This window comes from Lytechinus pictus, unplaced genomic scaffold (genome assembly GCF_037042905.1).
Source record: "Lytechinus pictus isolate F3 Inbred unplaced genomic scaffold, Lp3.0 scaffold_126, whole genome shotgun sequence".
Taxonomy (NCBI): domain Eukaryota; kingdom Metazoa; phylum Echinodermata; class Echinoidea; order Temnopleuroida; family Toxopneustidae; genus Lytechinus; species Lytechinus pictus.
In genome coordinates this window covers 39098-61698 of record NW_026974246.1, presented here as the reverse complement: position 1 = coordinate 61698, position 22601 = coordinate 39098, and the positions used below count along the sequence as shown (strand labels likewise).

The 22601-nt window shown below is 40.9% G+C and overlaps 34 non-coding genes across 34 annotated transcripts; all 34 read right to left on the bottom strand.

Annotated features, from left to right (window-relative positions):
* Positions 1-2923: 2923 nt before the first annotated feature.
* LOC135158925 (5S ribosomal RNA) lies at positions 2924-3042 on the bottom strand. The gene has a single exon (XR_010297688.1). It is a non-coding gene; the product is annotated as a 5S ribosomal RNA (ribosomal RNA).
* Positions 3043-3513: 471 nt separating this feature from the next.
* LOC135158924 (5S ribosomal RNA) lies at positions 3514-3632 on the bottom strand. Its single transcript, XR_010297686.1, has one exon. It is a non-coding gene; the product is annotated as a 5S ribosomal RNA (ribosomal RNA).
* A 471-nt stretch (positions 3633-4103) lies between these two features.
* LOC135158922 (5S ribosomal RNA) lies at positions 4104-4222 on the bottom strand. Its single transcript, XR_010297684.1, has one exon. It is a non-coding gene; the product is annotated as a 5S ribosomal RNA (ribosomal RNA).
* A 470-nt stretch (positions 4223-4692) lies between these two features.
* On the bottom strand, positions 4693-4811 carry LOC135158921 (5S ribosomal RNA). The gene has a single exon (XR_010297683.1). It is a non-coding gene; the product is annotated as a 5S ribosomal RNA (ribosomal RNA).
* A 470-nt stretch (positions 4812-5281) lies between these two features.
* LOC135158920 (5S ribosomal RNA) lies at positions 5282-5400 on the bottom strand. The gene has a single exon (XR_010297682.1). It is a non-coding gene; the product is annotated as a 5S ribosomal RNA (ribosomal RNA).
* A 471-nt stretch (positions 5401-5871) lies between these two features.
* LOC135158919 (5S ribosomal RNA) lies at positions 5872-5990 on the bottom strand. Its single transcript, XR_010297681.1, has one exon. It is a non-coding gene; the product is annotated as a 5S ribosomal RNA (ribosomal RNA).
* A 471-nt stretch (positions 5991-6461) lies between these two features.
* On the bottom strand, positions 6462-6580 carry LOC135158918 (5S ribosomal RNA). The gene has a single exon (XR_010297680.1). It is a non-coding gene; the product is annotated as a 5S ribosomal RNA (ribosomal RNA).
* Positions 6581-7050: 470 nt separating this feature from the next.
* LOC135158917 (5S ribosomal RNA) lies at positions 7051-7169 on the bottom strand. Its single transcript, XR_010297679.1, has one exon. It is a non-coding gene; the product is annotated as a 5S ribosomal RNA (ribosomal RNA).
* Positions 7170-7640: 471 nt separating this feature from the next.
* On the bottom strand, positions 7641-7759 carry LOC135158916 (5S ribosomal RNA). The gene has a single exon (XR_010297678.1). It is a non-coding gene; the product is annotated as a 5S ribosomal RNA (ribosomal RNA).
* A 470-nt stretch (positions 7760-8229) lies between these two features.
* On the bottom strand, positions 8230-8348 carry LOC135158915 (5S ribosomal RNA). The gene has a single exon (XR_010297677.1). It is a non-coding gene; the product is annotated as a 5S ribosomal RNA (ribosomal RNA).
* Positions 8349-8818: 470 nt separating this feature from the next.
* Positions 8819-8937, bottom strand: LOC135158914 (5S ribosomal RNA). The gene has a single exon (XR_010297676.1). It is a non-coding gene; the product is annotated as a 5S ribosomal RNA (ribosomal RNA).
* Positions 8938-9407: 470 nt separating this feature from the next.
* Positions 9408-9526, bottom strand: LOC135158913 (5S ribosomal RNA). The gene has a single exon (XR_010297675.1). It is a non-coding gene; the product is annotated as a 5S ribosomal RNA (ribosomal RNA).
* Positions 9527-9996: 470 nt separating this feature from the next.
* Positions 9997-10115, bottom strand: LOC135158911 (5S ribosomal RNA). Its single transcript, XR_010297673.1, has one exon. It is a non-coding gene; the product is annotated as a 5S ribosomal RNA (ribosomal RNA).
* Positions 10116-10585: 470 nt separating this feature from the next.
* LOC135158910 (5S ribosomal RNA) lies at positions 10586-10704 on the bottom strand. The gene has a single exon (XR_010297672.1). It is a non-coding gene; the product is annotated as a 5S ribosomal RNA (ribosomal RNA).
* Positions 10705-11174: 470 nt separating this feature from the next.
* LOC135158909 (5S ribosomal RNA) lies at positions 11175-11293 on the bottom strand. The gene has a single exon (XR_010297671.1). It is a non-coding gene; the product is annotated as a 5S ribosomal RNA (ribosomal RNA).
* A 470-nt stretch (positions 11294-11763) lies between these two features.
* On the bottom strand, positions 11764-11882 carry LOC135158908 (5S ribosomal RNA). Its single transcript, XR_010297670.1, has one exon. It is a non-coding gene; the product is annotated as a 5S ribosomal RNA (ribosomal RNA).
* Positions 11883-12352: 470 nt separating this feature from the next.
* Positions 12353-12471, bottom strand: LOC135158907 (5S ribosomal RNA). Its single transcript, XR_010297669.1, has one exon. It is a non-coding gene; the product is annotated as a 5S ribosomal RNA (ribosomal RNA).
* A 470-nt stretch (positions 12472-12941) lies between these two features.
* LOC135158906 (5S ribosomal RNA) lies at positions 12942-13060 on the bottom strand. Its single transcript, XR_010297668.1, has one exon. It is a non-coding gene; the product is annotated as a 5S ribosomal RNA (ribosomal RNA).
* Positions 13061-13530: 470 nt separating this feature from the next.
* Positions 13531-13649, bottom strand: LOC135158905 (5S ribosomal RNA). Its single transcript, XR_010297667.1, has one exon. It is a non-coding gene; the product is annotated as a 5S ribosomal RNA (ribosomal RNA).
* A 471-nt stretch (positions 13650-14120) lies between these two features.
* LOC135158904 (5S ribosomal RNA) lies at positions 14121-14239 on the bottom strand. Its single transcript, XR_010297666.1, has one exon. It is a non-coding gene; the product is annotated as a 5S ribosomal RNA (ribosomal RNA).
* A 470-nt stretch (positions 14240-14709) lies between these two features.
* Positions 14710-14828, bottom strand: LOC135158903 (5S ribosomal RNA). The gene has a single exon (XR_010297665.1). It is a non-coding gene; the product is annotated as a 5S ribosomal RNA (ribosomal RNA).
* A 470-nt stretch (positions 14829-15298) lies between these two features.
* On the bottom strand, positions 15299-15417 carry LOC135158902 (5S ribosomal RNA). Its single transcript, XR_010297664.1, has one exon. It is a non-coding gene; the product is annotated as a 5S ribosomal RNA (ribosomal RNA).
* Positions 15418-15886: 469 nt separating this feature from the next.
* Positions 15887-16005, bottom strand: LOC135158900 (5S ribosomal RNA). Its single transcript, XR_010297662.1, has one exon. It is a non-coding gene; the product is annotated as a 5S ribosomal RNA (ribosomal RNA).
* Positions 16006-16475: 470 nt separating this feature from the next.
* LOC135158899 (5S ribosomal RNA) lies at positions 16476-16594 on the bottom strand. Its single transcript, XR_010297661.1, has one exon. It is a non-coding gene; the product is annotated as a 5S ribosomal RNA (ribosomal RNA).
* Positions 16595-17064: 470 nt separating this feature from the next.
* On the bottom strand, positions 17065-17183 carry LOC135158898 (5S ribosomal RNA). The gene has a single exon (XR_010297660.1). It is a non-coding gene; the product is annotated as a 5S ribosomal RNA (ribosomal RNA).
* A 470-nt stretch (positions 17184-17653) lies between these two features.
* Positions 17654-17772, bottom strand: LOC135158897 (5S ribosomal RNA). Its single transcript, XR_010297659.1, has one exon. It is a non-coding gene; the product is annotated as a 5S ribosomal RNA (ribosomal RNA).
* Positions 17773-18242: 470 nt separating this feature from the next.
* On the bottom strand, positions 18243-18361 carry LOC135158896 (5S ribosomal RNA). Its single transcript, XR_010297658.1, has one exon. It is a non-coding gene; the product is annotated as a 5S ribosomal RNA (ribosomal RNA).
* Positions 18362-18831: 470 nt separating this feature from the next.
* On the bottom strand, positions 18832-18950 carry LOC135158895 (5S ribosomal RNA). The gene has a single exon (XR_010297657.1). It is a non-coding gene; the product is annotated as a 5S ribosomal RNA (ribosomal RNA).
* A 470-nt stretch (positions 18951-19420) lies between these two features.
* Positions 19421-19539, bottom strand: LOC135158894 (5S ribosomal RNA). Its single transcript, XR_010297656.1, has one exon. It is a non-coding gene; the product is annotated as a 5S ribosomal RNA (ribosomal RNA).
* A 470-nt stretch (positions 19540-20009) lies between these two features.
* On the bottom strand, positions 20010-20128 carry LOC135158893 (5S ribosomal RNA). Its single transcript, XR_010297655.1, has one exon. It is a non-coding gene; the product is annotated as a 5S ribosomal RNA (ribosomal RNA).
* A 470-nt stretch (positions 20129-20598) lies between these two features.
* LOC135158940 (5S ribosomal RNA) lies at positions 20599-20717 on the bottom strand. The gene has a single exon (XR_010297703.1). It is a non-coding gene; the product is annotated as a 5S ribosomal RNA (ribosomal RNA).
* A 470-nt stretch (positions 20718-21187) lies between these two features.
* LOC135158892 (5S ribosomal RNA) lies at positions 21188-21306 on the bottom strand. The gene has a single exon (XR_010297654.1). It is a non-coding gene; the product is annotated as a 5S ribosomal RNA (ribosomal RNA).
* A 470-nt stretch (positions 21307-21776) lies between these two features.
* LOC135158891 (5S ribosomal RNA) lies at positions 21777-21895 on the bottom strand. The gene has a single exon (XR_010297653.1). It is a non-coding gene; the product is annotated as a 5S ribosomal RNA (ribosomal RNA).
* Positions 21896-22365: 470 nt separating this feature from the next.
* Positions 22366-22484, bottom strand: LOC135158889 (5S ribosomal RNA). The gene has a single exon (XR_010297650.1). It is a non-coding gene; the product is annotated as a 5S ribosomal RNA (ribosomal RNA).
* Positions 22485-22601: the final 117 nt, after the last annotated feature.

Genomic DNA, 22601 nt, shown 5'->3' with positions numbered 1-22601 from the left:
AAATAATGATATATCGGCATATTTATTGGCCATTGATTTTGAAAAGGCATTTGATTCGGTTTCACATTGTTTTTTATTTAAAGTATTGCAAACTTTTGGTTTTGGACTATCATTTTGTAAATTGATAAGTACTTTGTATAAAAAAGCTGAAAGTTGTGTTTTTAATGGCAGTATTTCAACAGGTTACTTTGATATAGGGAGAGGGGTAAGACAAGGAGATCCGTTATCCCCCTATCTCTTTATTTTATGTATTGAAATTTTGGCTAACAGAATAAGACTCGATCCAGAAATTCACGGAATTAAGTTTGGAAATACAGAAGTTAAGCAAATTCTATACGCAGATGATATGACAATTTTTGTAAAAGACACTCGGTCCATTGAAAAGTTAGATATGCTGTTCGAATGTTTTGCCGAAACGTCAGGATTGAGGATGAATAAAGATAAAACCTTTATTATGTTACTGGGACACCATGAACAAACAGATCAAATTTTACCTTTTGGTAAAGTGGAGCAGATGGTTAGGATCTTAGGTATATATTTTTCATTAGATAGAGAAAGTCAAATAAGAATAAATTACAAAGAAATACTTAGTAGAATAAAGAAAATTTTGATGTGGTGGAAGCAAAGGGATTTGACATTAATGGGCAAAATTCAGTTAATTAAAACATTTGTACTATCTAAATTGATATACATTTCTTCTCTTACCATTATCCCGACATGGGTAATAGAGGATCTTAATACATTGATCTTTGGATTTTTATGGGGTGGTAGAGATAAAATTAAAAGAGACATTGTTTATTTAGATTATGATCATGCTGGTCTAAAAATGACAGATTTTCAGTTATTCATTAAGACACAAAGAATTATGTGGATTAAAAGACTTATAATGGGAGAGCCAAAAATGAAATGGAAACAATATTTCAGATACTTAGCACACGGTATGGGAGGATTGCTAATTTTTTTTAGTAACCTCACAATGGATTTGATAGGATTTGAACTGCCGGAATTTTATACAGAAATGTTAGATGTATGGTTTAATAAGAAATTGTTTTTACTTAAAGAAGAGAAGAATAAAAGAAATGAGATCATTTTTAATAATAGGTTCATCCGTTTGAAAGGACAAACATATTATAATGAAAAGCTGTTTTTGAAGAAAATTTATAAACTCCATCATATTGTAGATAAAGATGGGAAAATGAAGTCTATTTCGACCTTTCAAAAAATGGGGTTGGATCGTTTTGAAATAGAAAATATACTCGAAATTTTTAATAATATTCCATACTTTTGGAAGGACTCGCTGAAAAAAAATGGTCAAAGTTCCATAGATAGTGAGTTAGTTTTGGATTTTCAATTAAAGGGCAGGATTTTTGATTTGCAAGACATCACATCAAAAAGAATATACGATACTCTTATAAGTATGAAATCGGATATACCCCAAGCATTTAAAAAGCTTGAGGAAAAATATAATATAACAAAAAAGGATATTTCTGAGATTTTTCTAAGACCACGAAAATCGACTCTGAATAGTAGACTCAGAGAATTTCAATATAAAATATTACACAATATACTATACACAAAAAAATATTTATATTTATTTAAAATGACAACAGATGATTTATGTTCATTCTGTAGTAAAGAAGAAGAAACATATGATCATATATTCTTTTCATGTGATAAGATAAAAACTATATGGAAAGAATGTGGGAACATGCTTCAACTCCCTATCATTACAAATATAGATAAAAAAGGTGTACACGTAGGCGTGGAATGTTCAACTAAAGGAGAGGCTCAATTATTAAATCACATAATAATCCTGATAAAGTATATGATTTTAAAGAATAGTAGAAACACAAAAGATCCACCGACCCTTAACCATATTAAGGAAAAAATACAAGAAGATAGACTAGAAGAAAGAAAACTAGCTGAACAGAGAGGTCTATTAACAAACCATTTCAAAAAATGGGACAAGTTTATTTTCTAGAGATGCTGGGGCTAAGAAAATTCAAGCATACATTTAGGTGCACAAGTTAGATCATGATTGCGGCACAGAATGCAGATTGAAATGGAGGGTAGCTAGGTTGAGGGGAGGGAAGCAGGCCGCGCTTCCTGGGCTGGGCTTAGATGGGATATGGAGGGGGGGGGGGGGGGTTACTCATTCATTTTACTCATTCAATTTAATTGCGTTGCTATAAAATTTTTGTTGTTGTTGTCTGTATTTTTTTTTTCTTTTTCTACAGACTAAGTATTTACTTTGTTGTAGATGACTCGAATGTTATATTCTGTATTTTTTGTATGTATAATTTTTTGTATTATGAACAATTATTTATTTATTTGACTTTGTGAACAGTGTTTTGTTGATATTATATTACTTGTATGAATTTGAATTGAATGATTTTAATAAATACTATTACAAAACAAAAAAAAAAAATATTCAGCATGGTATGGTCGTAGGCTCTTGCTCCATCAAAGTCAAGCTATTTGAAGGGATACTATGACGTCATCATCTATTTAATCCCTGTCAGTAATAATATTGGTTGATTGATGTCTTCAGTCATTCCACCGATCTTTCATTGGGTTTGTTTCAGTTTCCATCGGATGCCTACCTACGATAATTTGGAGATATTGTCGTGTTTTTTTTCTTGGATGCGCACCTGTGTGTGACGCAACAATTCACATGATGGTGTAGGCCTTGAACTGCGCGCCTCGTCTCTTGGAGACCCTGTGCTTGCAAACAAACGACTTTCATCATTGCCTTGAATGTCGGACATCAAGCGAAAAGTTTATTCCTGCTCTATTAAAAAGGGTGACGAAGGAGACGAAAAAGACAACAAAAAAGGAGACAAAAGTGATACTATAAAGGAAAACAAATACCAACGACTTAAAATGAAAAAATGAATAAAGGGGCATTTCATGAAGCAAAAAATGCCTACAACACCCGGTATTCCCAGGCGGTCTCCCATCCAAGTACTAACCGAGCCCTATGCTGCTTGACTTCGGTGATCGGACGAGAACCGGTATATTCAGCATGGTATGGTCGTAGGCTCTTGCTCCATCAAAGTCAAGCTATTTGAAGGGATACTATGACGTCATCATCTATTTAATCCCTGTCAGTAATAATATTGGTTGATTGATGTCTTCAGTCATTCCACCGATCTTTCATTGGGTTTGTTTCAGTTTCCATCGGATGCCTACCTACGATAATTTGGAGATATTGTCGTGTTTTTTTTTCTTGGATGCGCACCTGTGTGTGACGCAACAATTCACATGATGGTGTAGGCCTTGAACTGCGCGCCTCGTCTCTTGGAGACCCTGTGCTTGCAAACAAACGACTTTCATCATTGCCTTGAATGTCGGACATCAAGCGAAAAGTTTATTCCTGCTCTATTAAAAAGGGTGACGAAGGAGACGAAAAAGACAACAAAAAAGGAGACAAAAGTGATACTATAAAGGAAAACAAATACCAACGACTTAAAATGAAAAAATGAATAAAGGGGCATTTCATGAAGCAAAAAATGCCTACAACACCCGGTATTCCCAGGCGGTCTCCCATCCAAGTACTAACCGAGCCCTATGCTGCTTGACTTCGGTGATCGGACGAGAACCGGTATATTCAGCATGGTATGGTCGTAGGCTCTTGCTCCATCAAAGTCAAGCTATTTGAAGGGATACTATGACGTCATCATCTATTTAATCCCTGTCAGTAATAATATTGGTTGATTGATGTCTTCAGTCATTCCACCGATCTTTCATTGGGTTTGTTTCAGTTTCCATCGGATGCCTACCTACGATAATTTGGAGATATTGTCGTGTTTTTTTTTCTTGGATGCGCACCTGTGTGTGACGCAACAATTCACATGATGGTGTAGGCCTTGAACTGCGCGCCTCGTCTCTTGGAGACCCTGTGCTTGCAAACAAACGACTTTCATCATTGCCTTGAATGTCGGACATCAAGCGAAAAGTTTATTCCTGCTCTATTAAAAAGGGTGACGAAGGAGACGAAAAAGACAACAAAAAAGGAGACAAAAGTGATACTATAAAGGAAAACAAATACCAACGACTTAAAATGAAAAAATGAATAAAGGGGCATTTCATGAAGCAAAAAATGCCTACAACACCCGGTATTCCCAGGCGGTCTCCCATCCAAGTACTAACCGAGCCCTATGCTGCTTGACTTCGGTGATCGGACGAGAACCGGTATATTCAGCATGGTATGGTCGTAGGCTCTTGCTCCATCAAAGTCAAGCTATTTGAAGGGATACTATGACGTCATCATCTATTTAATCCCTGTCAGTAATAATATTGGTTGATTGATGTTTTCAGTCATTCCACCGATCTTTCATTGGGTTTGTTTCAGTTTCCATCGGATGCCTACCTACGATAATTTGGAGATATTGTCGTGTTTTTTTTCTTGGATGCGCACTTGTGTGTGACGCAACAATTCACATGATGGTGTAGGCCTTGAACTGCGCGCCTCGTCTCTTGGAGACCCTGTGCTTGCAAACAAACGACTTTCATCATTGCCTTGAATGTCGGACATCAAGCGAAAAGTTTATTCCTGCTCTATTAAAAAGGGTGACGAAGGAGACGAAAAAGACAACAAAAAAGGAGACAAAAGTGATACTATAAAGGAAAACAAATACCAACGACTTAAAATGAAAAAATGAATAAAGGGGCATTTCATGAAGCAAAAAATGCCTACAACACCCGGTATTCCCAGGCGGTCTCCCATCCAAGTACTAACCGAGCCCTATGCTGCTTGACTTCGGTGATCGGACGAGAACCGGTATATTCAGCATGGTATGGTCGTAGGCTCTTGCTCCATCAAAGTCAAGCTATTTGAAGGGATACTATGACGTCATCATCTATTTAATCCCTGTCAGTAATAATATTGGTTGATTGATGTCTTCAGTCATTCCACCGATCTTTCATTGGGTTTGTTTCAGTTTCCATCGGATGCCTACCTACGATAATTTGGAGATATTGTCGTGTTTTTTTTCTTGGATGCGCACCTGTGTGTGACGCAACAATTCACATGATGGTGTAGGCCTTGAACTGCGCGCCTCGTCTCTTGGAGACCCTGTGCTTGCAAACAAACGACTTTCATCATTGCCTTGAATGTCGGACATCAAGCGAAAAGTTTATTCCTGCTCTATTAAAAAGGGTGACGAAGGAGACGAAAAAGACAACAAAAAAGGAGACAAAAGTGATACTATAAAGGAAAACAAATACCAACGACTTAAAATGAAAAAATGAATAAAGGGGCATTTCATGAAGCAAAAAATGCCTACAACACCCGGTATTCCCAGGCGGTCTCCCATCCAAGTACTAACCGAGCCCTATGCTGCTTGACTTCGGTGATCGGACGAGAACCGGTATATTCAGCATGGTATGGTCGTAGGCTCTTGCTCCATCAAAGTCAAGCTATTTGAAGGGATACTATGACGTCATCATCTATTTAATCCCTGTCAGTAATAATATTGGTTGATTGATGTCTTCAGTCATTCCACCGATCTTTCATTGGGTTTGTTTCAGTTTCCATCGGATGCCTACCTACGATAATTTGGAGATATTGTCGTGTTTTTTTTTCTTGGATGCGCACCTGTGTGTGACGCAACAATTCACATGATGGTGTAGGCCTTGAACTGCGCGCCTCGTCTCTTGGAGACCCTGTGCTTGCAAACAAACGACTTTCATCATTGCCTTGAATGTCGGACATCAAGCGAAAAGTTTATTCCTGCTCTATTAAAAAGGGTGACGAAGGAGACGAAAAAGACAACAAAAAAGGAGACAAAAGTGATACTATAAAGGAAAACAAATACCAACGACTTAAAATGAAAAAATGAATAAAGGGGCATTTCATGAAGCAAAAAATGCCTACAACACCCGGTATTCCCAGGCGGTCTCCCATCCAAGTACTAACCGAGCCCTATGCTGCTTGACTTCGGTGATCGGACGAGAACCGGTATATTCAGCATGGTATGGTCGTAGGCTCTTGCTCCATCAAAGTCAAGCTATTTGAAGGGATACTATGACGTCATCATCTATTTAATCCCTGTCAGTAATAATATTGGTTGATTGATGTCTTCAGTCATTCCACCGATCTTTCATTGGGTTTGTTTCAGTTTCCATCGGATGCCTACCTACGATAATTTGGAGATATTGTCGTGTTTTTTTTTCTTGGATGCGCACCTGTGTGTGACGCAACAATTCACATGATGGTGTAGGCCTTGAACTGCGCGCCTCGTCTCTTGGAGACCCTGTGCTTGCAAACAAACGACTTTCATCATTGCCTTGAATGTCGGACATCAAGCGAAAAGTTTATTCCTGCTCTATTAAAAAGGGTGACGAAGGAGACGAAAAAGACAACAAAAAAGGAGACAAAAGTGATACTATAAAGGAAAACAAATACCAACGACTTAAAATGAAAAAATGAATAAAGGGGCATTTCATGAAGCAAAAAATGCCTACAACACCCGGTATTCCCAGGCGGTCTCCCATCCAAGTACTAACCGAGCCCTATGCTGCTTGACTTCGGTGATCGGACGAGAACCGGTATATTCAGCATGGTATGGTCGTAGGCTCTTGCTCCATCAAAGTCAAGCTATTTGAAGGGATACTATGACGTCATCATCTATTTAATCCCTGTCAGTAATAATATTGGTTGATTGATGTTTTCAGTCATTCCACCGATCTTTCATTGGGTTTGTTTCAGTTTCCATCGGATGCCTACCTACGATAATTTGGAGATATTGTCGTGTTTTTTTTCTTGGATGCGCACTTGTGTGTGACGCAACAATTCACATGATGGTGTAGGCCTTGAACTGCGCGCCTCGTCTCTTGGAGACCCTGTGCTTGCAAACAAACGACTTTCATCATTGCCTTGAATGTCGGACATCAAGCGAAAAGTTTATTCCTGCTCTATTAAAAAGGGTGACGAAGGAGACGAAAAAGACAACAAAAAAGGAGACAAAAGTGATACTATAAAGGAAAACAAATACCAACGACTTAAAATGAAAAAATGAATAAAGGGGCATTTCATGAAGCAAAAAATGCCTACAACACCCGGTATTCCCAGGCGGTCTCCCATCCAAGTACTAACCGAGCCCTATGCTGCTTGACTTCGGTGATCGGACGAGAACCGGTATATTCAGCATGGTATGGTCGTAGGCTCTTGCTCCATCAAAGTCAAGCTATTTGAAGGGATACTATGACGTCATCATCTATTTAATCCCTGTCAGTAATAATATTGGTTGATTGATGTCTTCAGTCATTCCACCGATCTTTCATTGGGTTTGTTTCAGTTTCCATCGGATGCCTACCTACGATAATTTGGAGATATTGTCGTGTTTTTTTTTCTTGGATGCGCACCTGTGTGTGACGCAACAATTCACATGATGGTGTAGGCCTTGAACTGCGCGCCTCGTCTCTTGGAGACCCTGTGCTTGCAAACAAACGACTTTCATCATTGCCTTGAATGTCGGACATCAAGCGAAAAGTTTATTCCTGCTCTATTAAAAAGGGTGACGAAGGAGACGAAAAAGACAACAAAAAAGGAGACAAAAGTGATACTATAAAGGAAAACAAATACCAACGACTTAAAATGAAAAAATGAATAAAGGGGCATTTCATGAAGCAAAAAATGCCTACAACACCCGGTATTCCCAGGCGGTCTCCCATCCAAGTACTAACCGAGCCCTATGCTGCTTGACTTCGGTGATCGGACGAGAACCGGTATATTCAGCATGGTATGGTCGTAGGCTCTTGCTCCATCAAAGTCAAGCTATTTGAAGGGATACTATGACGTCATCATCTATTTAATCCCTGTCAGTAATAATATTGGTTGATTGATGTCTTCAGTCATTCCACCGATCTTTCATTGGGTTTGTTTCAGTTTCCATCGGATGCCTACCTACGATAATTTGGAGATATTGTCGTGTTTTTTTTCTTGGATGCGCACCTGTGTGTGACGCAACAATTCACATGATGGTGTAGGCCTTGAACTGCGCGCCTCGTCTCTTGGAGACCCTGTGCTTGCAAACAAACGACTTTCATCATTGCCTTGAATGTCGGACATCAAGCGAAAAGTTTATTCCTGCTCTATTAAAAAGGGTGACGAAGGAGACGAAAAAGACAACAAAAAAGGAGACAAAAGTGATACTATAAAGGAAAACAAATACCAACGACTTAAAATGAAAAAATGAATAAAGGGGCATTTCATGAAGCAAAAAATGCCTACAACACCCGGTATTCCCAGGCGGTCTCCCATCCAAGTACTAACCGAGCCCTATGCTGCTTGACTTCGGTGATCGGACGAGAACCGGTATATTCAGCATGGTATGGTCGTAGGCTCTTGCTCCATCAAAGTCAAGCTATTTGAAGGGATACTATGACGTCATCATCTATTTAATCCTTGTCAGTAATAATATTGGTTGATTGATGTCTTCAGTCATTCCACCGATCTTTCATTGGGTTTGTTTCAGTTTCCATCGGATGCCTACCTACGATAATTTGGAGATATTGTCGTGTTTTTTTTCTTGGATGCGCACCTGTGTGTGACGCAACAATTCACATGATGGTGTAGGCCTTGAACTGCGCGCCTCGTCTCTTGGAGACCCTGTGCTTGCAAACAAACGACTTTCATCATTGCCTTGAATGTCGGACATCAAGCGAAAAGTTTATTCCTGCTCTATTAAAAAGGGTGACGAAGGAGACGAAAAAGACAACAAAAAAGGAGACAAAAGTGATACTATAAAGGAAAACAAATACCAACGACTTAAAATGAAAAAATGAATAAAGGGGCATTTCATGAAGCAAAAAATGCCTACAACACCCGGTATTCCCAGGCGGTCTCCCATCCAAGTACTAACCGAGCCCTATGCTGCTTGACTTCGGTGATCGGACGAGAACCGGTATATTCAGCATGGTATGGTCGTAGGCTCTTGCTCCATCAAAGTCAAGCTATTTGAAGGGATACTATGACGTCATCATCTATTTAATCCCTGTCAGTAATAATATTGGTTGATTGATGTCTTCAGTCATTCCACCGATCTTTCATTGGGTTTGTTTCAGTTTCCATCGGATGCCTACCTACGATAATTTGGAGATATTGTCGTGTTTTTTTTCTTGGATGCGCACCTGTGTGTGACGCAACAATTCACATGATGGTGTAGGCCTTGAACTGCGCGCCTCGTCTCTTGGAGACCCTGTGCTTGCAAACAAACGACTTTCATCATTGCCTTGAATGTCGGACATCAAGCGAAAAGTTTATTCCTGCTCTATTAAAAAGGGTGACGAAGGAGACGAAAAAGACAACAAAAAAGGAGACAAAAGTGATACTATAAAGGAAAACAAATACCAACGACTTAAAATGAAAAAATGAATAAAGGGGCATTTCATGAAGCAAAAAATGCCTACAACACCCGGTATTCCCAGGCGGTCTCCCATCCAAGTACTAACCGAGCCCTATGCTGCTTGACTTCGGTGATCGGACGAGAACCGGTATATTCAGCATGGTATGGTCGTAGGCTCTTGCTCCATCAAAGTCAAGCTATTTGAAGGGATACTATGACGTCATCATCTATTTAATCCCTGTCAGTAATAATATTGGTTGATTGATGTCTTCAGTCATTCCACCGATCTTTCATTGGGTTTGTTTCAGTTTCCATCGGATGCCTACCTACGATAATTTGGAGATATTGTCGTGTTTTTTTTCTTGGATGCGCACCTGTGTGTGACGCAACAATTCACATGATGGTGTAGGCCTTGAACTGCGCGCCTCGTCTCTTGGAGACCCTGTGCTTGCAAACAAACGACTTTCATCATTGCCTTGAATGTCGGACATCAAGCGAAAAGTTTATTCCTGCTCTATTAAAAAGGGTGACGAAGGAGACGAAAAAGACAACAAAAAAGGAGACAAAAGTGATACTATAAAGGAAAACAAATACCAACGACTTAAAATGAAAAAATGAATAAAGGGGCATTTCATGAAGCAAAAAATGCCTACAACACCCGGTATTCCCAGGCGGTCTCCCATCCAAGTACTAACCGAGCCCTATGCTGCTTGACTTCGGTGATCGGACGAGAACCGGTATATTCAGCATGGTATGGTCGTAGGCTCTTGCTCCATCAAAGTCAAGCTATTTGAAGGGATACTATGACGTCATCATCTATTTAATCCCTGTCAGTAATAATATTGGTTGATTGATGTCTTCAGTCATTCCACCGATCTTTCATTGGGTTTGTTTCAGTTTCCATCGGATGCCTACCTACGATAATTTGGAGATATTGTCGTGTTTTTTTTCTTGGATGCGCACCTGTGTGTGACGCAACAATTCACATGATGGTGTAGGCCTTGAACTGCGCGCCTCGTCTCTTGGAGACCCTGTGCTTGCAAACAAACGACTTTCATCATTGCCTTGAATGTCGGACATCAAGCGAAAAGTTTATTCCTGCTCTATTAAAAAGGGTGACGAAGGAGACGAAAAAGACAACAAAAAAGGAGACAAAAGTGATACTATAAAGGAAAACAAATACCAACGACTTAAAATGAAAAAATGAATAAAGGGGCATTTCATGAAGCAAAAAATGCCTACAACACCCGGTATTCCCAGGCGGTCTCCCATCCAAGTACTAACCGAGCCCTATGCTGCTTGACTTCGGTGATCGGACGAGAACCGGTATATTCAGCATGGTATGGTCGTAGGCTCTTGCTCCATCAAAGTCAAGCTATTTGAAGGGATACTATGACGTCATCATCTATTTAATCCCTGTCAGTAATAATATTGGTTGATTGATGTCTTCAGTCATTCCACCGATCTTTCATTGGGTTTGTTTCAGTTTCCATCGGATGCCTACCTACGATAATTTGGAGATATTGTCGTGTTTTTTTTCTTGGATGCGCACCTGTGTGTGACGCAACAATTCACATGATGGTGTAGGCCTTGAACTGCGCGCCTCGTCTCTTGGAGACCCTGTGCTTGCAAACAAACGACTTTCATCATTGCCTTGAATGTCGGACATCAAGCGAAAAGTTTATTCCTGCTCTATTAAAAAGGGTGACGAAGGAGACGAAAAAGACAACAAAAAAGGAGACAAAAGTGATACTATAAAGGAAAACAAATACCAACGACTTAAAATGAAAAAATGAATAAAGGGGCATTTCATGAAGCAAAAAATGCCTACAACACCCGGTATTCCCAGGCGGTCTCCCATCCAAGTACTAACCGAGCCCTATGCTGCTTGACTTCGGTGATCGGACGAGAACCGGTATATTCAGCATGGTATGGTCGTAGGCTCTTGCTCCATCAAAGTCAAGCTATTTGAAGGGATACTATGACGTCATCATCTATTTAATCCCTGTCAGTAATAATATTGGTTGATTGATGTCTTCAGTCATTCCACCGATCTTTCATTGGGTTTGTTTCAGTTTCCATCGGATGCCTACCTACGATAATTTGGAGATATTGTCGTGTTTTTTTTCTTGGATGCGCACCTGTGTGTGACGCAACAATTCACATGATGGTGTAGGCCTTGAACTGCGCGCCTCGTCTCTTGGAGACCCTGTGCTTGCAAACAAACGACTTTCATCATTGCCTTGAATGTCGGACATCAAGCGAAAAGTTTATTCCTGCTCTATTAAAAAGGGTGACGAAGGAGACGAAAAAGACAACAAAAAAGGAGACAAAAGTGATACTATAAAGGAAAACAAATACCAACGACTTAAAATGAAAAAATGAATAAAGGGGCATTTCATGAAGCAAAAAATGCCTACAACACCCGGTATTCCCAGGCGGTCTCCCATCCAAGTACTAACCGAGCCCTATGCTGCTTGACTTCGGTGATCGGACGAGAACCGGTATATTCAGCATGGTATGGTCGTAGGCTCTTGCTCCATCAAAGTCAAGCTATTTGAAGGGATACTATGACGTCATCATCTATTTAATCCCTGTCAGTAATAATATTGGTTGATTGATGTCTTCAGTCATTCCACCGATCTTTCATTGGGTTTGTTTCAGTTTCCATCGGATGCCTACCTACGATAATTTGGAGATATTGTCGTGTTTTTTTTCTTGGATGCGCACCTGTGTGTGACGCAACAATTCACATGATGGTGTAGGCCTTGAACTGCGCGCCTCGTCTCTTGGAGACCCTGTGCTTGCAAACAAACGACTTTCATCATTGCCTTGAATGTCGGACATCAAGCGAAAAGTTTATTCCTGCTCTATTAAAAAGGGTGACGAAGGAGACGAAAAAGACAACAAAAAAGGAGACAAAAGTGATACTATAAAGGAAAACAAATACCAACGACTTAAAATGAAAAAATGAATAAAGGGGCATTTCATGAAGCAAAAAATGCCTACAACACCCGGTATTCCCAGGCGGTCTCCCATCCAAGTACTAACCGAGCCCTATGCTGCTTGACTTCGGTGATCGGACGAGAACCGGTATATTCAGCATGGTATGGTCGTAGGCTCTTGCTCCATCAAAGTCAAGCTATTTGAAGGGATACTATGACGTCATCATCTATTTAATCCCTGTCAGTAATAATATTGGTTGATTGATGTCTTCAGTCATTCCACCGATCTTTCATTGGGTTTGTTTCAGTTTCCATCGGATGCCTACCTACGATAATTTGGAGATATTGTCGTGTTTTTTTTCTTGGATGCGCACCTGTGTGTGACGCAACAATTCACATGATGGTGTAGGCCTTGAACTGCGCGCCTCGTCTCTTGGAGACCCTGTGCTTGCAAACAAACGACTTTCATCATTGCCTTGAATGTCGGACATCAAGCGAAAAGTTTATTCCTGCTCTATTAAAAAGGGTGACGAAGGAGACGAAAAAGACAACAAAAAAGGAGACAAAAGTGATACTATAAAGGAAAACAAATACCAACGACTTAAAATGAAAAAATGAATAAAGGGGCATTTCATGAAGCAAAAAATGCCTACAACACCCGGTATTCCCAGGCGGTCTCCCATCCAAGTACTAACCGAGCCCTATGCTGCTTGACTTCGGTGATCGGACGAGAACCGGTATATTCAGCATGGTATGGTCGTAGGCTCTTGCTCCATCAAAGTCAAGCTATTTGAAGGGATACTATGACGTCATCATCTATTTAATCCCTGTCAGTAATAATATTGGTTGATTGATGTCTTCAGTCATTCCACCGATCTTTCATTGGGTTTGTTTCAGTTTCCATCGGATGCCTACCTACGATAATTTGGAGATATTGTCGTGTTTTTTTTCTTGGATGCGCACCTGTGTGTGACGCAACAATTCACATGATGGTGTAGGCCTTGAACTGCGCGCCTCGTCTCTTGGAGACCCTGTGCTTGCAAACAAACGACTTTCATCATTGCCTTGAATGTCGGACATCAAGCGAAAAGTTTATTCCTGCTCTATTAAAAAGGGTGACGAAGGAGACGAAAAAGACAACAAAAAAGGAGACAAAAGTGATACTATAAAGGAAAACAAATACCAACGACTTAAAATGAAAAAATGAATAAAGGGGCATTTCATGAAGCAAAAAATGCCTACAACACCCGGTATTCCCAGGCGGTCTCCCATCCAAGTACTAACCGAGCCCTATGCTGCTTGACTTCGGTGATCGGACGAGAACCGGTATATTCAGCATGGTATGGTCGTAGGCTCTTGCTCCATCAAAGTCAAGCTATTTGAAGGGATACTATGACGTCATCATCTATTTAATCCCTGTCAGTAATAATATTGGTTGATTGATGTCTTCAGTCATTCCACCGATCTTTCATTGGGTTTGTTTCAGTTTCCATCGGATGCCTACCTACGATAATTTGGAGATATTGTCGTGTTTTTTTTTCTTGGATGCGCACCTGTGTGTGACGCAACAATTCACATGATGGTGTAGGCCTTGAACTGCGCGCCTCGTCTCTTGGAGACCCTGTGCTTGCAAACAAACGACTTTCATCATTGCCTTGAATGTCGGACATCAAGCGAAAAGTTTATTCCTGCTCTATTAAAAAGGGTGACGAAGGAGACGAAAAAGACAACAAAAAAGGAGACAAAAGTGATACTATAAAGGAAAACAAATACCAACGACTTAAAATGAAAAAATGAATAAAGGGGCATTTCATGAAGCAAAAAATGCCTACAACACCCGGTATTCCCAGGCGGTCTCCCATCCAAGTACTAACCGAGCCCTATGCTGCTTGACTTCGGTGATCGGACGAGAACCGGTATATTCAGCATGGTATGGTCGTAGGCTCTTGCTCCATCAAAGTCAAGCTATTTGAAGGGATACTATGACGTCATCATCTATTTAATCCCTGTCAGTAATAATATTGGTTGATTGATGTCTTCAGTCATTCCACCGATCTTTCATTGGGTTTGTTTCAGTTTCCATCGGATGCCTACCTACGATAATTTGGAGATATTGTCGTGTTTTTTTTCTTGGATGCGCACCTGTGTGTGACGCAACAATTCACATGATGGTGTAGGCCTTGAACTGCGCGCCTCGTCTCTTGGAGACCCTGTGCTTGCAAACAAACGACTTTCATCATTGCCTTGAATGTCGGACATCAAGCGAAAAGTTTATTCCTGCTCTATTAAAAAGGGTGACGAAGGAGACGAAAAAGACAACAAAAAAGGAGACAAAAGTGATACTATAAAGGAAAACAAATACCAACGACTTAAAATGAAAAAATGAATAAAGGGGCATTTCATGAAGCAAAAAATGCCTACAACACCCGGTATTCCCAGGCGGTCTCCCATCCAAGTACTAACCGAGCCCTATGCTGCTTGACTTCGGTGATCGGACGAGAACCGGTATATTCAGCATGGTATGGTCGTAGGCTCTTGCTCCATCAAAGTCAAGCTATTTGAAGGGATACTATGACGTCATCATCTATTTAATCCCTGTCAGTAATAATATTGGTTGATTGATGTCTTCAGTCATTCCACCGATCTTTCATTGGGTTTGTTTCAGTTTCCATCGGATGCCTACCTACGATAATTTGGAGATATTGTCGTGTTTTTTTTCTTGGATGCGCACCTGTGTGTGACGCAACAATTCACATGATGGTGTAGGCCTTGAACTGCGCGCCTCGTCTCTTGGAGACCCTGTGCTTGCAAACAAACGACTTTCATCATTGCCTTGAATGTCGGACATCAAGCGAAAAGTTTATTCCTGCTCTATTAAAAAGGGTGACGAAGGAGACGAAAAAGACAACAAAAAAGGAGACAAAAGTGATACTATAAAGGAAAACAAATACCAACGACTTAAAATGAAAAAATGAATAAAGGGGCATTTCATGAAGCAAAAAATGCCTACAACACCCGGTATTCCCAGGCGGTCTCCCATCCAAGTACTAACCGAGCCCTATGCTGCTTGACTTCGGTGATCGGACGAGAACCGGTATATTCAGCATGGTATGGTCGTAGGCTCTTGCTCCATAAAGTCAAGCTATTTGAAGGGATACTATGACGTCATCATCTATTTAATCCCTGTCAGTAATAATATTGGTTGATTGATGTCTTCAGTCATTCCACCGATCTTTCATTGGGTTTGTTTCAGTTTCCATCGGATGCCTACCTACGATAATTTGGAGATATTGTCGTGTTTTTTTTCTTGGATGCGCACCTGTGTGTGACGCAACAATTCACATGATGGTGTAGGCCTTGAACTGCGCGCCTCGTCTCTTGGAGACCCTGTGCTTGCAAACAAACGACTTTCATCATTGCCTTGAATGTCGGACATCAAGCGAAAAGTTTATTCCTGCTCTATTAAAAAGGGTGACGAAGGAGACGAAAAAGACAACAAAAAAGGAGACAAAAGTGATACTATAAAGGAAAACAAATACCAACGACTTAAAATGAAAAAATGAATAAAGGGGCATTTCATGAAGCAAAAAATGCCTACAACACCCGGTATTCCCAGGCGGTCTCCCATCCAAGTACTAACCGAGCCCTATGCTGCTTGACTTCGGTGATCGGACGAGAACCGGTATATTCAGCATGGTATGGTCGTAGGCTCTTGCTCCATCAAAGTCAAGCTATTTGAAGGGATACTATGACGTCATCATCTATTTAATCCCTGTCAGTAATAATATTGGTTGATTGATGTCTTCAGTCATTCCACCGATCTTTCATTGGGTTTGTTTCAGTTTCCATCGGATGCCTACCTACGATAATTTGGAGATATTGTCGTGTTTTTTTTCTTGGATGCGCACCTGTGTGTGACGCAACAATTCACATGATGGTGTAGGCCTTGAACTGCGCGCCTCGTCTCTTGGAGACCCTGTGCTTGCAAACAAACGACTTTCATCATTGCCTTGAATGTCGGACATCAAGCGAAAAGTTTATTCCTGCTCTATTAAAAAGGGTGACGAAGGAGACGAAAAAGACAACAAAAAAGGAGACAAAAGTGATACTATAAAGGAAAACAAATACCAACGACTTAAAATGAAAAAATGAATAAAGGGGCATTTCATGAAGCAAAAAATGCCTACAACACCCGGTATTCCCAGGCGGTCTCCCATCCAAGTACTAACCGAGCCCTATGCTGCTTGACTTCGGTGATCGGACGAGAACCGGTATATTCAGCATGGTATGGTCGTAGGCTCTTGCTCCATCAAAGTCAAGCTATTTGAAGGGATACTATGACGTCATCATCTATTTAATCCCTGTCAGTAATAATATTGGTTGATTGATGTCTTCAGTCATTCCACCGATCTTTCATTGGGTTTGTTTCAGTTTCCATCGGATGCCTACCTACGATAATTTGGAGATATTGTCGTGTTTTTTTTCTTGGATGCGCACCTGTGTGTGACGCAACAATTCACATGATGGTGTAGGCCTTGAACTGCGCGCCTCGTCTCTTGGAGACCCTGTGCTTGCAAACAAACGACTTTCATCATTGCCTTGAATGTCGGACATCAAGCGAAAAGTTTATTCCTGCTCTATTAAAAAGGGTGACGAAGGAGACGAAAAAGACAACAAAAAAGGAGACAAAAGTGATACTATAAAGGAAAACAAATACCAACGACTTAAAATGAAAAAATGAATAAAGGGGCATTTCATGAAGCAAAAAATGCCTACAACACCCGGTATTCCCAGGCGGTCTCCCATCCAAGTACTAACCGAGCCCTATGCTGCTTGACTTCGGTGATCGGACGAGAACCGGTATATTCAGCATGGTATGGTCGTAGGCTCTTGCTCCATCAAAGTCAAGCTATTTGAAGGGATACTATGACGTCATCATCTATTTAATCCCTGTCAGTAATAATATTGGTTGATTGATGTCTTCAGTCATTCCACCGATCTTTCATTGGGTTTGTTTCAGTTTCCATCGGATGCCTACCTACGATAATTTGGAGATATTGTCGTGTTTTTTTTCTTGGATGCGCACCTGTGTGTGACGCAACAATTCACATGATGGTGTAGGCCTTGAACTGCGCGCCTCGTCTCTTGGAGACCCTGTGCTTGCAAACAAACGACTTTCATCATTGCCTTGAATGTCGGACATCAAGCGAAAAGTTTATTCCTGCTCTATTAAAAAGGGTGACGAAGGAGACGAAAAAGACAACAAAAAAGGAGACAAAAGTGATACTATAAAGGAAAACAAATACCAACGACTTAAAATGAAAAAATGAATAAAGGGGCATTTCATGAAGCAAAAAATGCCTACAACACCCGGTATTCCCAGGCGGTCTCCCATCCAAGTACTAACCGAGCCCTATGCTGCTTGACTTCGGTGATCGGACGAGAACCGGTATATTCAGCATGGTATGGTCGTAGGCTCTTGCTCCATCAAAGTCAAGCTATTTGAAGGGATACTATGACGTCATCATCTATTTAATCCCTGTCAGTAATAATATTGGTTGATTGATGTCTTCAGTCATTCCACCGATCTTTCATTGGGTTTGTTTCAGTTTCCATCGGATGCCTACCTACGATAATTTGGAGATATTGTCGTGTTTTTTTTCTTGGATGCGCACCTGTGTGTGACGCAACAATTCACATGATGGTGTAGGCCTTGAACTGCGCGCCTCGTCTCTTGGAGACCCTGTGCTTGCAAACAAACGACTTTCATCATTGCCTTGAATGTCGGACATCAAGCGAAAAGTTTATTCCTGCTCTATTAAAAAGGGTGACGAAGGAGACGAAAAAGACAACAAAAAAGGAGACAAAAGTGATACTATAAAGGAAAACAAATACCAACGACTTAAAATGAAAAAATGAATAAAGGGGCATTTCATGAAGCAAAAAATGCCTACAACACCCGGTATTCCCAGGCGGTCTCCCATCCAAGTACTAACCGAGCCCTATGCTGCTTGACTTCGGTGATCGGACGAGAACCGGTATATTCAGCATGGTATGGTCGTAGGCTCTTGCTCCATCAAAGTCAAGCTATTTGAAGGGATACTATGACGTCATCATCTATTTAATCCCTGTCAGTAATAATATTGGTTGATTGATGTCTTCAGTCATTCCACCGATCTTTCATTGGGTTTGTTTCAGTTTCCATCGGATGCCTACCTACGATAATTTGGAGATATTGTCGTGTTTTTTTTCTTGGATGCGCACCTGTGTGTGACGCAACAATTCACATGATGGTGTAGGCCTTGAACTGCGCGCCTCGTCTCTTGGAGACCCTGTGCTTGCAAACAAACGACTTTCATCATTGCCTTGAATGTCGGACATCAAGCGAAAAGTTTATTCCTGCTCTATTAAAAAGGGTGACGAAGGAGACGAAAAAGACAACAAAAAAGGAGACAAAAGTGATACTATAAAGGAAAACAAATACCAACGACTTAAAATGAAAAAATGAATAAAGGGGCATTTCATGAAGCAAAAAATGCCTACAACACCCGGTATTCCCAGGCGGTCTCCCATCCAAGTACTAACCGAGCCCTATGCTGCTTGACTTCGGTGATCGGACGAGAACCGGTATATTCAGCATGGTATGGTCGTAGGCTCTTGCTCCATCAAAGTCAAGCTATTTGAAGGGATACTATGACGTCATCATCTATTTAATCCCTGTCAGTAATAATATTGGTTGATTGATGTCTTCAGTCATTCCACCGATCTTTCATTGGGTTTGTTTCAGTTTCCATCGGATGCCTACCTACGATAATTTGGAGATATTGTCGTGTTTTTTTTCTTGGATGCGCACCTGTGTGTGACGCAACAATTCACATGATGGTGTAGGCCTTGAACTGCGCGCCTCGTCTCTTGGAGACCCTGTGCTTGCAAACAAACGACTTTCATCATTGCCTTGAATGTCGGACATCAAGCGAAAAGTTTATTCCTGCTCTATTAAAAAGGGTGACGAAGGAGACGAAAAAGACAACAAAAAAGGAGACAAAAGTGATACTATAAAGGAAAACAAATACCAACGACTTAAAATGAAAAAATGAATAAAGGGGCATTTCATGAAGCAAAAAATGCCTACAACACCCGGTATTCCCAGGCGGTCTCCCATCCAAGTACTAACCGAGCCCTATGCTGCTTGACTTCGGTGATCGGACGAGAACCGGTATATTCAGCATGGTATGGTCGTAGGCTCTTGCTCCATCAAAGTCAAGCTATTTGAAGGGATACTATGACGTCATCATCTATTTAATCCCTGTCAGTAATAATATTGGTTGATTGATGTCTTCAGTCATTCCACCGATCTTTCATTGGGTTTGTTTCAGTTTCCATCGGATGCCTACCTACGATAATTTGGAGATATTGTCGTGTTTTTTTTCTTGGATGCGCACCTGTGTGTGACGCAACAATTCACATGATGGTGTAGGCCTTGAACTGCGCGCCTCGTCTCTTGGAGACCCTGTGCTTGCAAACAAACGACTTTCATCATTGCCTTGAATGTCGGACATCAAGCGAAAAGTTTATTCCTGCTCTATTAAAAAGGGTGACGAAGGAGACGAAAAAGACAACAAAAAAGGAGACAAAAGTGATACTATAAAGGAAAACAAATACCAACGACTTAAAATGAAAAAATGAATAAAGGGGCATTTCATGAAGCAAAAAATGCCTACAACACCCGGTATTCCCAGGCGGTCTCCCATCCAAGTACTAACCGAGCCCTATGCTGCTTGACTTCGGTGATCGGACGAGAACCGGTATATTCAGCATGGTATGGTCGTAGGCTCTTGCTCCATCAAAGTCAAGCTATTTGAAGGGATACTATGACGTCATCATCTATTTAATCCCTGTCAGTAATAATATTGGTTGATTGATGTCTTCAGTCATTCCACCGATCTTTCATTGGGTTTGTTTCAGTTTCCATCGGATGCCTACCTACGATAATTTGGAGATATTGTCGTGTTTTTTTTCTTGGATGCGCACCTGTGTGTGACGCAACAATTCACATGATGGTGTAGGCCTTGAACTGCGCGCCTCGTCTCTTGGAGACCCTGTGCTTGCAAACAAACGACTTTCATCATTGCCTTGAATGTCGGACATCAAGCGAAAAGTTTATTCCTGCTCTATTAAAAAGGGTGACGAAGGAGACGAAAAAGACAACAAAAAAGGAGACAAAAGTGATACTATAAAGGAAAACAAATACCAACGACTTAAAATGAAAAAATGAATAAAGGGGCATTTCATGAAGCAAAAAATGCCTACAACACCCGGTATTCCCAGGCGGTCTCCCATCCAAGTACTAACCGAGCCCTATGCTGCTTGACTTCAGTGATCGGACGAGAACCGGTATATTCAGCATGGTATGGTCGTAGGCTCTTGCTCCATCAAAGTCAAGCTATTTGAAGGGATACTATGACGTCATCATCTATTTAATCCCTGTCAGTAATAATATTGGTTGATTGATGTCTTCAGTCATTCCACCGATCTTTCATTGGGTTTGTTTCAGTTTCCATCGGATGCCTACCTACGATAATTTGGAGATATTGTCGTGTTTTTTTTCTTGGATGCGCACCTGTGTGTGACGCAACAATTCACATGATGGTGTAGGCCTTGAACTGCGCGCCTCGTCTCTTGGAGACCCTGTGCTTGCAAACAAACGACTTTCATCATTGCCTTGAATGTCGGACATCAAGCGAAAAGTTTATTCCTGCTCTATTAAAAAGGGTGACGAAGGAGACGAAAAAGACAACAAAAAAGGAGACAAAAGTGATACTATAAAGGAAAACAAATACCAACGACTTAAAATGAAAAAATGAATAAAGGGGCATTTCATGAAGCAAAAAATGCCTACAACACCCGGTATTCCCAGGCGGTCTCCCATCCAAGTACTAACCGAGCCCTATGCTGCTTGACTTCGGTGATCGGACGAGAACCGGTATATTCAGCATGGTATGGTCGTAGGCTCTTGCTCCATCAAAGTCAAGCTATTTGAAGGGATACTATGACGTCATCATCTATTTAATCCCTGTCAGTAATAATATTGGTTGATTGATGTCTTCAGTCATTCCACCGATCTTTCATTGGGTTTGTTTCAGTTTCCATCGGATGCCTACCTACGATAATTTGGAGATATTGTCGTGTTTTTTTTCTTGGATGCGCACCTGTGTGTGACGCAACAATTCACATGATGGTGTAGGCCTTGAACTGCGCGCCTCGTCTCTTGGAGACCCTGTGCTTGCAAACAAACGACTTTCATCATTGCCTTGAATGTCGGACATCAAGCGAAAAGTTTATTCCTGCTCTATTAAAAAGGGTGACGAAGGAGACGAAAAAGACAACAAAAAAGGAGACAAAAGTGATACTATAAAGGAAAACAAATACCAACGACTTAAAATGAAAAAATGAATAAAGGGGCATTTCATGAAGCAAAAAATGCCTACAACACCCGGTATTCCCAGGCGGTCTCCCATCCAAGTACTAACCGAGCCCTATGCTGCTTGACTTCGGTGATCGGACGAGAACCGGTATATTCAGCATGGTATGGTCGTAGGCTCTTGCTCCATCAAAGTCAAGCTATTTGAAGGGATACTATGACGTCATCATCTATTTAATCCCTGTCAGTAATAATATTGGTTGATTGATGTCTTCAGTCATTCCACCGATCTTTCATTGGGTTTGTTTCAGTTTCCATCGGATGCCTACCTACGATAATTTGGAGATATTGTCGTGTTTTTTTTCTTGGATGCGCACCTGTGTGTGACGCAACAATTCACATGATGGTGTAGGCCTTGAACTGCGCGCCTCGTCTCTTGGAGACCCTGTGCTTGCAAACAAACGACTTTCATCATTGCCTTGAATGTCGGACATCAAGCGAAAAGTTTATTCCTGCTCTATTAAAAAGGGTGACGAAGGAGACGAAAAAGACAACAAAAAAGGAGACAAAAGTGATACTATAAAGGAAAACAAATACCAACGACTTAAAATGAAAAAATGAATAAAGGGGCATTTCATGAAGCAAAAAATGCCTACAACACCCGGTATTCCCAGGCGGTCTCCCATCCAAGTACTAACCGAGCCCTATGCTGCTTGACTTCGGTGATCGGACGAGAACCGGTATATTCAGCATGGTATGGTCGTAGGCTCTTGCTCCATCAAAGTCAAGCTATTTGAAGGGATACTATGACGTCATCATCTATTTAATCCCTGTCAGTAATAATATTGGTTGATTGATGTCTTCAGTCATTCCACCGATCTTTCA